Source organism: Struthio camelus, chromosome 3 (assembly GCF_040807025.1).
Source record: "Struthio camelus isolate bStrCam1 chromosome 3, bStrCam1.hap1, whole genome shotgun sequence".
Lineage (NCBI taxonomy): Eukaryota > Metazoa > Chordata > Aves > Struthioniformes > Struthionidae > Struthio > Struthio camelus.
The window spans coordinates 83,288,716-83,302,887 of NC_090944.1; positions in this window are offsets into that span (position 1 = coordinate 83,288,716).

The window sequence follows — 14,172 nt, forward strand, 5'->3', positions numbered from 1 at the left end:
CAAACGGGTAGGAGAAGCCTCGAATGAGCAAGACAGGTTCTAAACTTGTTAAAGTCAAGGAGTCTGACCCCTATTGTTCACATTTTTTTAGATTCTGTCCCACGATGCTAGACAGTAAGCTTCTTTAGACTAGGATTTAGATCCAACTGGTAACTTAATCTAAGACTTTCTGAAATGCTAATTGAGGCAATTGAACCTTGGCATGTAGTAACTGATTGAATTAAAGCCCAGAAGAAATTCTGAGCTTTAACTGCATCAGTTTAGTGAGTGCTATAGTACATTGTATTGTCTGGTCTGGAATTTAGAAGTATTTGTGGGATTAAGTTCAGCAGCTCCATGTATTATCACAATTTTGAGCTTTACTTGAGGCAAGGGCAGAAGGATTCTTTACTATCTGCTTGTTCAAATCAGTATGAGTCACCATCACTTCTGCCATAGCATCCCAGGAAAGGCTAGATATAATGCCAATTAGGAATAGCCAACATTTATTAATTATGCATATCATTTATAGCACATATCCAAGGCCAAAAAGACACTTTCTGAGAAACAGTAGGAGAAAGTTAATTGCAGTAGAGTCTTGCCTCTCCAGGCAAGACTTACAGGGTAAGAGACTATTTCATATTATGAACGGGAAATTGAGAGGCACACACAAAAAAGCCTTGCTATTTTAACTATACAAGTCTCTGGTATGATTTCTACTGCTTCGTATAGTTATACCTAATTTATTATCTTTTTTATTATCTATTGTTTCTGAGTTAATATTTTAGACAGACAGCTGCACTGGAAGCTGTTCAATTTGCATTGGATGATACAGCTTTTTTCCTTTACCTGTAAAGAAAGAGTTCTGCTCTAAAAATTTTGAGGCGTTGTGTAGAACTACTGTAGTAGAGTTAACATGCTGTTAGCCAACACAGTCATAGCATACGAACCTGCGTATAGACCATGGTCATTTGTCCCAAACTACCCAGGTGGCTTCAGACAGAACCAGAAGTTGAATCTCTGAATCCCTGTTAGATTCATAATATGTTTTTTCTTTTTCTCTTTTTCTTCATAAATCTCACTCTATTTCTTGTTTTCTTCAGAGCAGAAAGTGTGTTGCTTTTTATTGAGGTTAAGTAGCCCTTGGATTGTGAAATTTTTAAGGCAAAAATGGCAGCTAATGTTTTGGAAAGCACTCCAGCTCTGGTGTAATCTAAATAATAAATACTAAATTGCAGTAACTCTAGATCATGAAGGTTTCTTGGTAAATATGGTTTGATACGTTAGTACATTTTCTGTCAGAGCACCACGCAGGCCAGCGGTACCCCTGTGGCTGGGGCCGGGGTTGGTGCAGGCAGTGGCTGCCAGCAGTGCCAGGCTGGTGCTGGCTGCCAGGGCCGCGGGCCCAGGGGCAGCCAGGACAGCCCTGCTCCCAGGTGGGGGGCAGCAGGCACCACTGCGGGGTCGGGATGGGATGGAGCTGCGGGCCAGGGAGGGTGACCGGGGGTTGGGGGGGGGCCCATGTGTGGGCAGGGGCCAGGCGAGGCTGGAGCTGGCACCATTGCGGTGTAGCAAGGCAGCGACTGACAGCCCCGGGCTGGGCTGAGATGGGGCTCGGGCTGGTGGGGGGCTGTTGGTGCCCTCAGCACCCCGACATTCTCATGCTAACATCTGAACTAGCTATTTATATCTGAAGGACAGTTTTTAATTTATGTCACATGGAAATTTTCTTATATGTCATGACTTCATTTTTGTCTAAAAGTTCAGCAAAAGCAAAGTTTTTAAAAAGTATATCTCATAAGTAATCTTTATGTCAAATTTAAGTGAGTTATTCCCTTAGTGTATATTTGGCTTTTATATGCATCTGTATTCCTAGAAGGATTTGAGGGAAAATCGTATAACGTTGCTCAGTTCCGAAATTTAAAATTGGAAAGTCTGGTAACGGTTGTGTAATGTGAGTGATACTTACTTTGTTTCTCTTAATGTGAAAATGAATTCAAGATTTACATCCTGCAATGTCAGTTACTTCTTATTACAGAAATAAATTTAAAGAGCCTTTGGTTCTCTGTTTTGTAATTCCCAAACAGGAGAGTCTATTATTTTTGTGGGGGCTGATTTAAGAATAAATAAAACCTGTATTTCTCTGAACTATGTCAATCAGAGTGTCTGACTTGTTATATTTTTTCATTTGACTGTATGGTTCTTACCACTTAAATAGAGTACTCATATTTATTTCCAGCACTACCTAGTGACCTCAGAAGTGGCAAGAAGGGAAACAGGACTTGTGATGAGTCATCACAAATAAGTACAAACAAGCAATCTTCTTTTATTTGCTATTTATTATGCATTGCATATCTAACACAGATTTGGAGAAGTGTCTGTACATCTTAAGATGAAAGAAATGCTGCATTTTAAGCTGTGAATATGAAAGATCTCCAAAATCCATTTTACTCTTCTAGTTCCACTGTTGCTGGTATCTTTGTTCCGCAGTCTTATTAGAAATAGCGTATAGTCCCCAGCACTACCTTTCAGTGTAGTTTGTTCCCTTGAAATTGAGCAAATATATCAAGAATTTATTGATGACTAGGCTAGGCTAGACATCAGATCACTTACATTTCTACCACTTACATGTTTCCCCAATTCCTATCTGGATATTTAGGAATTTCTCATCTATTAGGTGGCGTGCCCACCTCTACAGACATCCTTCTGGCTACTTCAATGAGTTTTGGAGATATTCCGTTTCAGGAATTCCCTAGAGCCATTATAGGCCACCACATACTTAAGAAGAGTCTTGAGGCTGCTCTGCCTTTTATTAGGCGCCTTGACATATGTTTGTCTACCTTGACGATCCTGTACTAAACACAGCTTTTGAGATCCAGGAATTTAGGCCATTGGACAGTATTTTCAAGGGCCTTGGAAATATCCTTATTTGTGCATAAATTCAGTAAGATGTATCTCTAAATCCGGATTCACAATACCTGTGACCTTAGAGCTTTCAGGCATGGACCGATCACTTGAACAGGAATCTTTCCAGTAAAGAACACATTAGAGTTATGCTATGATAAAACTTCATCTCTTCCCAAATGCAAAATATAACTGTTAACAAACATTGCCCTAAAAAAACTCTGTACATGAGACTGTTCACAATGCCAAAGAATAACATGTTCTTCCTCACAGCTTTTGAAAGCAGGGTATATGTGCAGTAAGAAAATGTTTAGCAACTTGTTTTCTCTCTGTCTGTAAAGAGAATTATGTCAGCAGTCTAATGGTAGTTTTCTTTGAGGTGGGGTAGTATCAATAAAGAAACAAAGAAAAAGCCTTCATCAAGGTGAAAGCAGAGAGAAATGCTTCCTTTAAAAACATAACTAGAATAAATAAATATATAAAAAATGGAAATGTTTTTCAAACAAGCTTTCTCCGCAGAGCACTTGCTACCCAAAAACTGTAGGATAGTTCAAACAGTGAAGCTCACACACAGCAAAAGTAAAAAACGCTTAGCAGGAGCAAAATATACCAATTTATTATCATGCTGGAAAATACCGAAATTAAGCGAAGACCATAAATGAGGAAAAGCAAAATAGATTTTACTTTGATTTTCATATGTTTTGAGAAAGATCAGACTCTACCACTGCCTAAAATTTAACTTCTGAAGTAGTTACATGCAATATGTAGTGTATGTGAAATAAATGTACAAGTTGAAGCAATTTAAGATTTGACATCGTCCCCAGTCAGAACAAACTAGACTTTGCTTTTATATAACACAAACTATGCAACTGGAGAAAAAATAGTGTGACCTGGAGGTCAGTGACTTCTAGCTCCAGTGGATTAACAGAGATTGAAGATCTTTTGGCAGCAGTCTCTGCCTTCAGCTCCTGCCTGATTGAACGAGAAATTGTGAGTATGAGTGCTTCAGCTGATCTCAGTTGTTATGGTATTACATGAGTGAGAATGATGCAAAAGATAATGTAACACTCCCCCACACCCACACATATTTTTGTGTGTGTTAATATCTTTAGAATTGTTTTACTCAACACTCATGCTCCGCCACTGTTTCTTTTATTGCTCGGATGAGAGTATGCGATACTTGCAAATCCAGGGGAAAAGCATTAAAAAATGACTTTCAGTTTTATGAAAACCTTTTAACCAGAAAAGATTTTATTGACAGAATTTATTGTGTAAATTTACATAGACTTTGAGAACTTTCCAGTAACAGGGGTAACTAAAGATTCAAAAGGTTTACCTGCTACACCAGCAGATGTCAGGTAATCATCAGGAGCAGTATCAGATGTTATGCATTCCTGACCTTTCTCTTTCCTGTCTGTCTATTCTTTTTCTCTTCCCATTTGGTTCCTTGTCCTTCATATTTTATTATGACGCATCCTGAAGGAACTTTGAACTTCAAATTTCTTGTGAGCCATCTTATCCCATAGTTATAGCTACTGTCTCTAGATGCTGATCTGTAAGTGTGCCACCCTTCACCAAAACCTTGGACCATCTCTTAGCTATGTCTTGAGTATACCACTGCTTGTCTTCAGTCAATGCGTAAAGAATCAGACTCCTTGGTCTAGCTCTCAGAGCATCACATTGCTCGTATATCTGATGCAACTTATACTAGCAAGAAATGTAGTGCATTCGACTTCTCCCCCTGCTCCTTCTCCACGTCAAGGCCAGATCCAATATTATGTCCTCTTCTTTCTCAGTATCACAAATATCTATCTCCCTCCCCAAGTGTGTGTCCCTTTCTCAGGTGCCCATCCCTTGATAACCAATGCAACATCTTTCTGGCTTCTTTAAAACTATTTTCTCACAGACAAAACACAGCAGCAAGACACAAGTCATCATCTTTGCCCATTGTTTATGGTCATATCTTTCTTCCTCTTTATCCTTGCTGATTCTTCATCCATTATTACTTCAAATTCAAGCACTTTATCAGCATTTTCAAGTTCTGAAAGACCCTGTACCTCCCTACATATCTGAATTATCTTCTGATGCTCCTATTCCTAATTTTTACTATTTGGTTTCAAGAGCGTCCTCCATGCTGCCCTTCATGCATATATATAAACTGTGTGAACTCAACTTACAAGTCTCAATAAACCTCTCCGAAAGACCTAGTCCTTCCCTGCTACCTAAGTAAGGCTTAAAAAAGAAAAACTTTTCCATATCTCTTACCATATCTATTTTCCACTTTTCTCATTGTAGGGTACAAACTTCTTTTCTTTCCTACCACATGTTTCTTTCCTAACACAGCAAGAAAAAAAATACAACAAAATATAACAGTGGCTATTGGCCACCATCAGAAACAGGACTAGATGGACCACTGATTTAATTCCATTGGGAAAATGCTCTTCTCCCAGCTATGGCAGGATTGTTTTCTTTGTGATAACTTTTTATTTATGACTGATTTACTTTCTGTTTAGAATATTTATAATCAACCCATTTTCTTTACCTTTAGCAGAGACTGAACCTCCATGCAGGAGCCTTTCTGTTCCTGAAGTAGTTCTCTGAATTCTGAAATTTCCTTCCGTATCTCAGGACAAGCATTTACTAACCTCTGAGGATTGTTAGCAGGGGGAGTCTTCACTTCATAAGTAATATAAATAAGAAAAATTCCCTGCATAGTTTGTATGTGTTTGAGAAACCATCTTAAACTTTATACGTATTTGGCAAACATAGTATCTGACATTTAAAATCGTATTAATATTTGGACGAGAATCCTGGAAGACTCTTGAAATTTATGTGGCAAATATGCCTGGACATCTGTAGGAAGTTTTTCCTGGGTACAAGGAAACTGCTTCTTCTGTGAAATATTTCTAACATATTAAGGGAGCCTGTTAAGGGAAGACTGCACATATGTATAGTTCTTTAACGATTCTTTACCGTATTTTAGACTTAATATGGCCATTCACATTCAAATTTTTCATACTGTGTGTCTTTTTTTCAGCTATGTTGGGTTTTAAGAGTGAATATTGGCTGATCAGTTGACTTACCAGTTTTCATATGATTACAGTGCTCTTTTACCCCAAAACATTACAAAAAAAATTTGTCCTTGGATTATTTGTTTCAAAGCTTGAAAGCACTATTGCTATTTGTCTTTTTTTTTTTTTTCATCGTAAAAATGTAATTTAGGGGTATTGGGTTTGCAAATGCTTTTATTATGGAGATTTTTATTATGGAGATTAAAAATCAGAACAAGAAGGAAAAGAGTGAATCAAATGCCAGTCTGAAAAATCAGGACATTATGCCCTGGAGGGTATGAGAGCCAGGCCTTCAAGGGCAACGCATCCCAATGGTAGGATCACTCAAGTGAGAAATTCCTGCCATTGGATATGATGCCTGAGTTCAACCTTGATATGGAGCAGGAACAAGAGTAAAATTGCTCAGATAGTAGAGTGGCAGGAATCCCATAAATTACCTAATTAGAAAGAAAGAAAGCTTGATATTTGATGTAGATATATTAATTTAGGCCTGCAGCTTGCTCAGAACAATTGACATGAAGATTTACTGGAGTGCCCTCTGGCTGTCCGGCAGGCAGAATGGCCGAGGCTGCCTAGGGCTTCCGTCATTCTCAAAATCAGCATCTTAAAGGCAACTCCTCTCCTACACTCCAATCAAAATTAATTGCTGGGGTGGGAGCTTTAATTTGTCTTTGACCGATGTTCTGTTCAAAAAACTATTAGCTGTTTACGTTAATGGAAATTTCTGTGTGAGCTTTCAAAAATCTCTCCAAATGTTAGAACACGTTAAAGAATTTGAGTTCAAAGTAATGAAGCAACCAGTGATCTTTCCTTAATGCAAACTGTGAGAAGTGAGCAGAAACATGTCTAGTTTTAAACTGCTCAAGACACAGAAGATCACTGTTGGTATTTGGTAATTCTTTGACAATCAGTATCTGAGAACAAAAAGATGCCAAGAACTTTTTGGTAAAACCTAACAATATGCTATCAAACAACTGAGTAGAAACAACTTCTACATGCTCCCTGCCTCCCCAATGCCTTTCTGCCAACAACCTTCACTCCTGGACTGAGCTGTACCTCGCTGTCAGATCTAGCAAAGGAATGAGAAATTCAGAATCTGTGTTTGATGAGAAAGCATTGGAGATGCTAAACTCACTATAACTGAAAGTAGGAATCCCCTTGAGGCTTCTGTATAGCTTACCAAACAAAAGAGAGGTCAAAAGAGAGTACAGTCAGTTCTTCTGGAAAGAATTCAAGGAACGAATCAATTGTCCAGCAGTCTGGGATCCCCTATCAAAGTGAAATCCCTGAAATGATTTGTATAAGCCAGAAATACATTATCGTCAATGATGAGAAAACCTAGTAAATCAGGACAATTACTTCTATTTCTTGCGGGGAGGAGACCTTCCATCAAGTTTAATATACTGTTAATCTGTACAGTCTTATTAAGATAAAATAAAATGAAGTCTCTATATGTGGCTAAACTTAGCCCACTAACACCATTTCAGATAGCTCTCTAAAAATAATAGGTGTCAGGGTGGATGGTAGTTTGTGAATCTGTTGGTATCCAAAGACAGCTGAAAAGAAAATGTAAGCGTTGCATGCTTGAGCATGGTCAGCAGTTTGTCCTTAGGAAAGGAGGCATTAACAATTCTCAGCACTAATATCTCTCTGATTCTTAGCGTGTCTCTGCTAACTTTAGTCAGCCATAAAGAACACACTTAATGATGATGAGATAATAATGCATAATGGTGTAGGTCTGAGATTGTTAATAGAAATCCTTTGTATGACAAATGATGTATTAACTTCAGGTTGGACCAGATCTTTAATATCCTGCCCAATGAAAGAATCTCGGGGAATTTTGAGGGTGGGACCAGTTTTACAGCCAACTTACTCATAATATGAAAAGATGACTTAGTCTTTACAATTTCCTCAGTTTGTTCTTGCATATTTTAAGGAAATTGGTTAATTTTGAAGAGAGAAGAGCCTCCCAAATCTATTTGTGTATGTTTTACTTTCTTAAATATACCTAGATACCAGTGTAGTTTTCACAGTTTCTACACTATAACTTGTACTTTACAATATATGGAGTGGAGAACAATGTTAAAAAGAAACTTCTTTATATAAGGAAACTTTCTTTCCTTTCATAAAATTTTAGCAGGAGGAACTTCTTAAACAAACAACATGAACTTTACAAAAGTAATGTCTCTTGACATTCCTGTGATAAATGACATTTTAAGTATGTCATTTGTTAGACGTGTGTTCAAGTTTTACTGATTCTATTCTGAAAATTAGAATTCTCTATTTATTGACTGTCAGTGATTTTCTGCTAAAATCTGCCAAGTTCATGGATAACAAAGATTTTACTAATAGAGATGATCTGTTTCTGAGATGTGAGAACCAAGAGGGAGTTTGACTGGCCACCCTAAGCATGTTAGAAATAATTGTTTTGCCTCTAGTTACCCTGTTGTAATCACACAATGCACAAGGGAAGCTGTAATAAATGTTTTTATTGTTGGCAAAATGGAAACTAGTTCGCTTTCCCATTGCCTAGTTGAATGTGTGACAAAACTAAGACCTAAAATGTATATTGTAAAACAATTGATTCCGAATGAATAAAAGCAGAGAACACAGTTGAAGTGATACCTCGTGTTATATAGTAACATAGAGAACTACATATTTAATGCAAAACCAAAATCTGAACCTATGAAATATTAGTATTAGGCTGTTGAAAAAACTGAAAGCTTGAGTATCTGTTACACTTCATGGGAGAGAATGAAAACATGTTTAAATTTACCACTAGAAAGGGCAAAAGCCAATGCTTCCCAATAATTATATTTTAATATTATTGCACAGAAAATATAAAGTTTGCTTTTAACCTCTATAATGTAAAAGCGGAGGAGATCTCAGTAAATGTGAGCATGCTTTTACCACATATTATTACTAAGCCTGATAGGAATTCTAAAGCCATCAGCTAATATTATACATCTATGATTCATAAATTATAGACAACCTAGAACGTTCTCACTATGTAACTATTAAATTCTTTGCCTTGTGCAGATTTTAAGATGTCATTAAAATTTTTCAGACATATATCTGTAAGGAAAACAATCCAAACAATAGCTCTGAGACATGTAATTAGCTCCATTTATTCAAAATATGTCTTAATTCTAATTATCATTATTCCAGAGTGCTAGCATTGAGTGTTTTATTAGAAAACTCCAGTTCTTACCTAATGCGATTGGTTACCATAGCAGTTAGACAGGGGGTGCCCGACAGATTAAAGATATTTGGCTAGTCACTTTGGTGTTTTCCCTCTACTAATTTTATCTAGCAGGTGCTGCACCATTGTTGTGGGAGATGCTGAGGCAGGAAAAATGGGGACGGTAGGCACAGGGGACATCTTGTGTGTACTGGAGAGGGTAAGCCACTTCTTGACTTTTGCCTGCTGTGAAAGTACATTTCAAGCACTCAAATATTACACTTCTGAGAGAACGGTGACTTTTGTTTGCAGCTGCCCAAAAAAGTGCCCTTTGTTTGCAGCCTGTCAATAGAATGACCTTTCTCTCTTGCCAATTTATGCTCAAGAAATACACGTGATTGTTTTCCCTTTGCTGAACGTTTCAAGAATCTTCCAAATTTGTTTGATCAATGGTTCAGTTGCTTTCAAACTGACACGAGAAAATACACATTTTTGCAGACTCATTTTCGGTTGGACCTGAAGCAGCTGAAGCTAGAGATCAGCTAGAATTAATCTGTACTTAATGAAGGAAACTTGCTGAATTTCTATAAATGCTTGCCTTATGACAGATATCCAGAGTTACGTAAGACTGCCATTTATGCAATCGGCTTTGGCAATATTTATATTTGTATTCAAATCTTCTCTCTTGTGAAAATGAATACATCAAAAACTTGTAATTGCCTATCAGACAATTACCTGCATTTTGCAATGCATATGGCTACCTCAAAGGTAAGAACAGACTTCAAAAGCTGCTTTCAGGTTTTCAGAGCTGGTCTAACCCACAATGCTTTTCTTCCTGATATCTTCAAAGCAGATGTTGTCTTTGTCTTTAATGAAACAATGCAGATGCACCATAAATTTATATAACTGTAATGAAAATGTAAAAAGTGAATTTAGATACATTCTTGTATGTGTGGCTATGTGGCAGATACAGATGTACTCACACTCCTTTTGCCTGTACTCCGAGTTCTCTGGAAACCATGTAGCCATGCTAGCATGGCATTGTACCCAAGCTACAAATCTCTGCTAAAAAGAAGTACATGTTAGTCTGAGCACGTGTTCTGTTAATATTAGGACACTGCTTCTGATCTGCATCTCCAAATTCAACCTTCTGGGAGCACCTCCTGCTAATCTCTCTTCCTTTTCTGAAGGTAGATGAGACGCAAAACTGGCATCCGATCCTTATTTTAGCTGTTCCATAATGACACATGGTATATCAGCAGAATCAGTTAACTACTGTTGTATTGGGTAGCGTCCAAAGCTATCAACAGTGGAAGCTCTTACGTGTTATGCTGTTGCAGACAGGCAACCAGTTATGCCCTAATATATCAATTTTTTATCCTATGTGCCTTTAAAATGAATGCCTGGGTCTTAAAAATGACTGCCTGAACTACCACAAATGTGCTTTGAGGCAGCAGGAGATACAGGGGCTTACTTTTAGGATATTTGGCTTACGTGAGTGAGGCAGCATCTCTCCACTGAGCTGCCTGATTCCTGATGGATTTTAACAAGTACCATGCTGGTTAGGCTCCCATGCAATGCACAGGAGAGGTTACTGCCTAGTTTACCAAGCAGGGAGCTGTGGTCTGCATTATATGTTAATTGATAGGTACTTCCCTATTGATCTCGAATCAAAGTCAACAAACATTATATAAAACTTATGAAAGCTAGGGCACATGCATAACTCATAAATCTCCTCAACTTAAAGGTGATGGGTGAGAGCAGTGACAGGGGTGAAGTCCATCAGCCTAAGCCCAAAAGAATGAAGCCGAAGCAAGAATTTTTAACATACAGTAACACTGAAAGCAAATGTAGGAACAGTTACAGCAGTTTAATTTGTAATGCAGTAGCAGAATCGCATGGTGTGCCTGAGCCCTCAGTAGCCTGTGACCAGCAGTTGAATTCCTCTTACTTTACACGTGATATGCCACAGAGGTGCACCGCGTTACCTATGCCTCTCAGCTGTTTTGATGAGGGCCACAGTGCCCTTACACTCACTGGCAGCCTGCAACCAGGCCTTCTCCAAAAGGATCTTAAAACGTTGTCAGCTTAGCTACCCAGTTTTATAGAGGTCATGCCAAAGTTATTCACAGCCAAATGTGTATTTAGTATATGCTTAGCTAACCTGTGCTTTCAGGCAGTAACAGCTTTGATGCAGTAGCATATTAAAGTGCCTGTCAGCTGCTCTTGACTGCATGAATGCTCTTTCTCTGCTTCTTCTGCCCAGTGTATTCTCAAACAAATGGCAGCCCTAGCTGCAAAACTCTCTTAGCTGAGATTGCTGCCTTGCTGCAAGCAGTCTACCATGTTGCTTTTCTGGTCTATCCCTGTGCAAAATGGGACAAGTAATGTTCACCCTAGAACAGAGTGCAGTAAGCATTCTCACAGGCAGGGAAAGACCTTTCCTGGAAAGTTCAGGGCTTGAGCTTTTGGTTACAGTATCCCAGATGAGACTGCTGCCTGAATTGTGAATGCTTCTCCTTCACTCGGTTTCAGGGCAAAGTACCAGTGATTTAAAACAAGCCTTTGAGGGCACAGCCCTCAACAACAATGGCCTGTTGCATTAGGAGGCAATTTAAGAAGTTGCTCAACTGTTAGTTACTGGCTGCTGGGTGAGAACTCCTAGAAGACAATGCAAGTATTTCTAGTCCTTGAAGCTGGCTTTGCCTTGAACAGACTGGGTTAGTGAGGCAGTTAGGTGGAGAGGAATAGTAAGCAGAGAGACAGTAAACAGCATAATCCTAAATATCTCTCAGTTGCGCTTCTCCAAATTACAGTTTTACCCCTCTTTCAGTGTCTCCATGGCAAGACATGTTCTTGGGGCAAATATTGGTACATCTGCTTATTTATGGTGTTTTCTCGTACTCCCATGCAGAGATATGTGGCACTGGAATGTCGTTCTGTCAGTTCTCTGAGTATCAGGTCTCAGAATGAGGCGTTTTGCCAATTTACCATGGTATGGGACATGCTGCAGGCATCAGGTATACCCTGAAAAACACTCCAAACCTGTCTCCCAGCTAGCTTAAGAGCCTTTAACATCTTCAGGGCTGTGCTTTGGGCTAAGGCTCTGAGCAGCTTGTGAACTGGGAGGTGGAAACAGCATTTAGGCTGCTAGCAGATGCCAGCAGACGGAGAAAAAGGATATATCCATAGTGCAAAAAGGAGCATGGTCCACAGTATAGCCATATCTGCACAGTGCCATCCAAAGCTCATTAGCCCTACTGAGATACACAGCTTATTAGTTCATGCACATTGGCTTCCTATCACAGCCAGGCTGCTTCCTGAGGCTAAACTAGCATGCTGGCACATGTGCTACACCATATTGTCATACCAGCTCAGTTGACAAGTTCAGACAACTATATATTCCTCCTTTCATGTGCTGTAGCTCTACTCTTAGGCACCTAATGAGGATAAGTAGCGACTGAGCTGTGCCTTTGAAAGTGTCACTAGTACCCTTACATGATGCCAGTAGGCATCTCCGAACCTGCCTCTTTTTAAAAATCCAGTCCTACATGTCTGTATGTTTCTAGAGCTCATGGATTGCTGATAATAGCCTAATAACTGCAGGAATAGTCATTTCTTCAGCACAAGATGGGCAGATGCTTGTAGGCACACTGGTATAGCTTCCTTTACAAGTTGTGAGTCATTCTTTCCCGGCTCACATTACTGCTCTCAGTATAAAGGTGTGAGTGTGTACGTCTAGATAGTGTGACCTTCTGTTGACACCTCTCTTAATGAAAAAGCCGTGGTACCATTAATCTCAAGAGAATGGGCATTTTTAGCATAACTTCTGGAACTTCACTTTCTTTTTCTTCTTTTTTATTTTTGCCTTGTTTGTGTTTAGATTATACTTTTTTATACTCAATTATACTCAAGCACCTTCATTTTTAGACACCACTGTCTATAGAAATATCCCAGTAGCTGTGACTTTAGCAGCCAACTTCTTGACAACTTTGCTGTTAGGACCTATATGAAATGCCTGACTCCTTAGCTAAAGCAGGTGCTTTTTCTACTGTAAGTAGAATAGGAGTGTGCTGTTCTTCAAAGACCAAGAGCCAAATATATAAAATGCATAGAGTCAAAAAGCCACATATTGAGCCTCTAGATACTTTCCCATGTTTCCCACAGACTCTCCTTTCAGTTCCCCTCTACCCCCTTTAAGTCTTCCTACCTCCAGCCGTCATAGCCACACTCTTACCATCTGTTTCCCCTGTTCTCCTCACACCAGCTCCATGCAGCTCAGGAGATGCCATTTTGCTACCCTCAAACTGAGTGTTATAATTTCAGATTTTTGTTACTTGCTGCTACCGAAAGTCAAGAGTTTTGAATCATAAATACGGTCAGTTCTATATTATGATTGCACGTGGATCCATCAGCATTAGGCCATGTAACTCTCTTCATTTATTTTGTTTGTTTTTGTTTTCCTCTTTTATTCTTATTACTTGGTCTCTTCCATCTTTCCTTCTCTCATGTAAAGGAAAAAAAGAGATTTCCTCAGAATTTTTAGAAAACTTTTCAAAAAAAAGTCCTCTGCGCTGTTAATTTCACATCTGCAAAACCAGATACCAAGAACCTCTACCACCCACCTTTGGTCAATAAACACTGTTACTGAAAACAAGCATGAATTGTAGAAGCTAAGAAATCAAGATGCGCTTTTGACAGGTTCATTTGGCAGTGTAGGAGGATATTCTACAATTCTAAAAATACATTCTATTTTCACAGACATTTTGAGATGTCTCTGTAAGTTCTCTTAGAGAAGATGGCCCAGAGCCCATATGGTACAAGTCAATCTGACAGATGTTATATAATAATCTTCCTTGATTAAACTAGTACAAGACATTCTCTTCTCACCAACCAAACAACAAGCAAGAAAAAACCCTATCCACTCTGAAATAAAACAGTGCCAGCTAGGCAGAAATGGTGGAGCTAGAGACCTTGTTATAAAGATTGCTATGGTGACCCTTTGGGAAACCCTTGGCCTTCTATGTCATGGGAAGA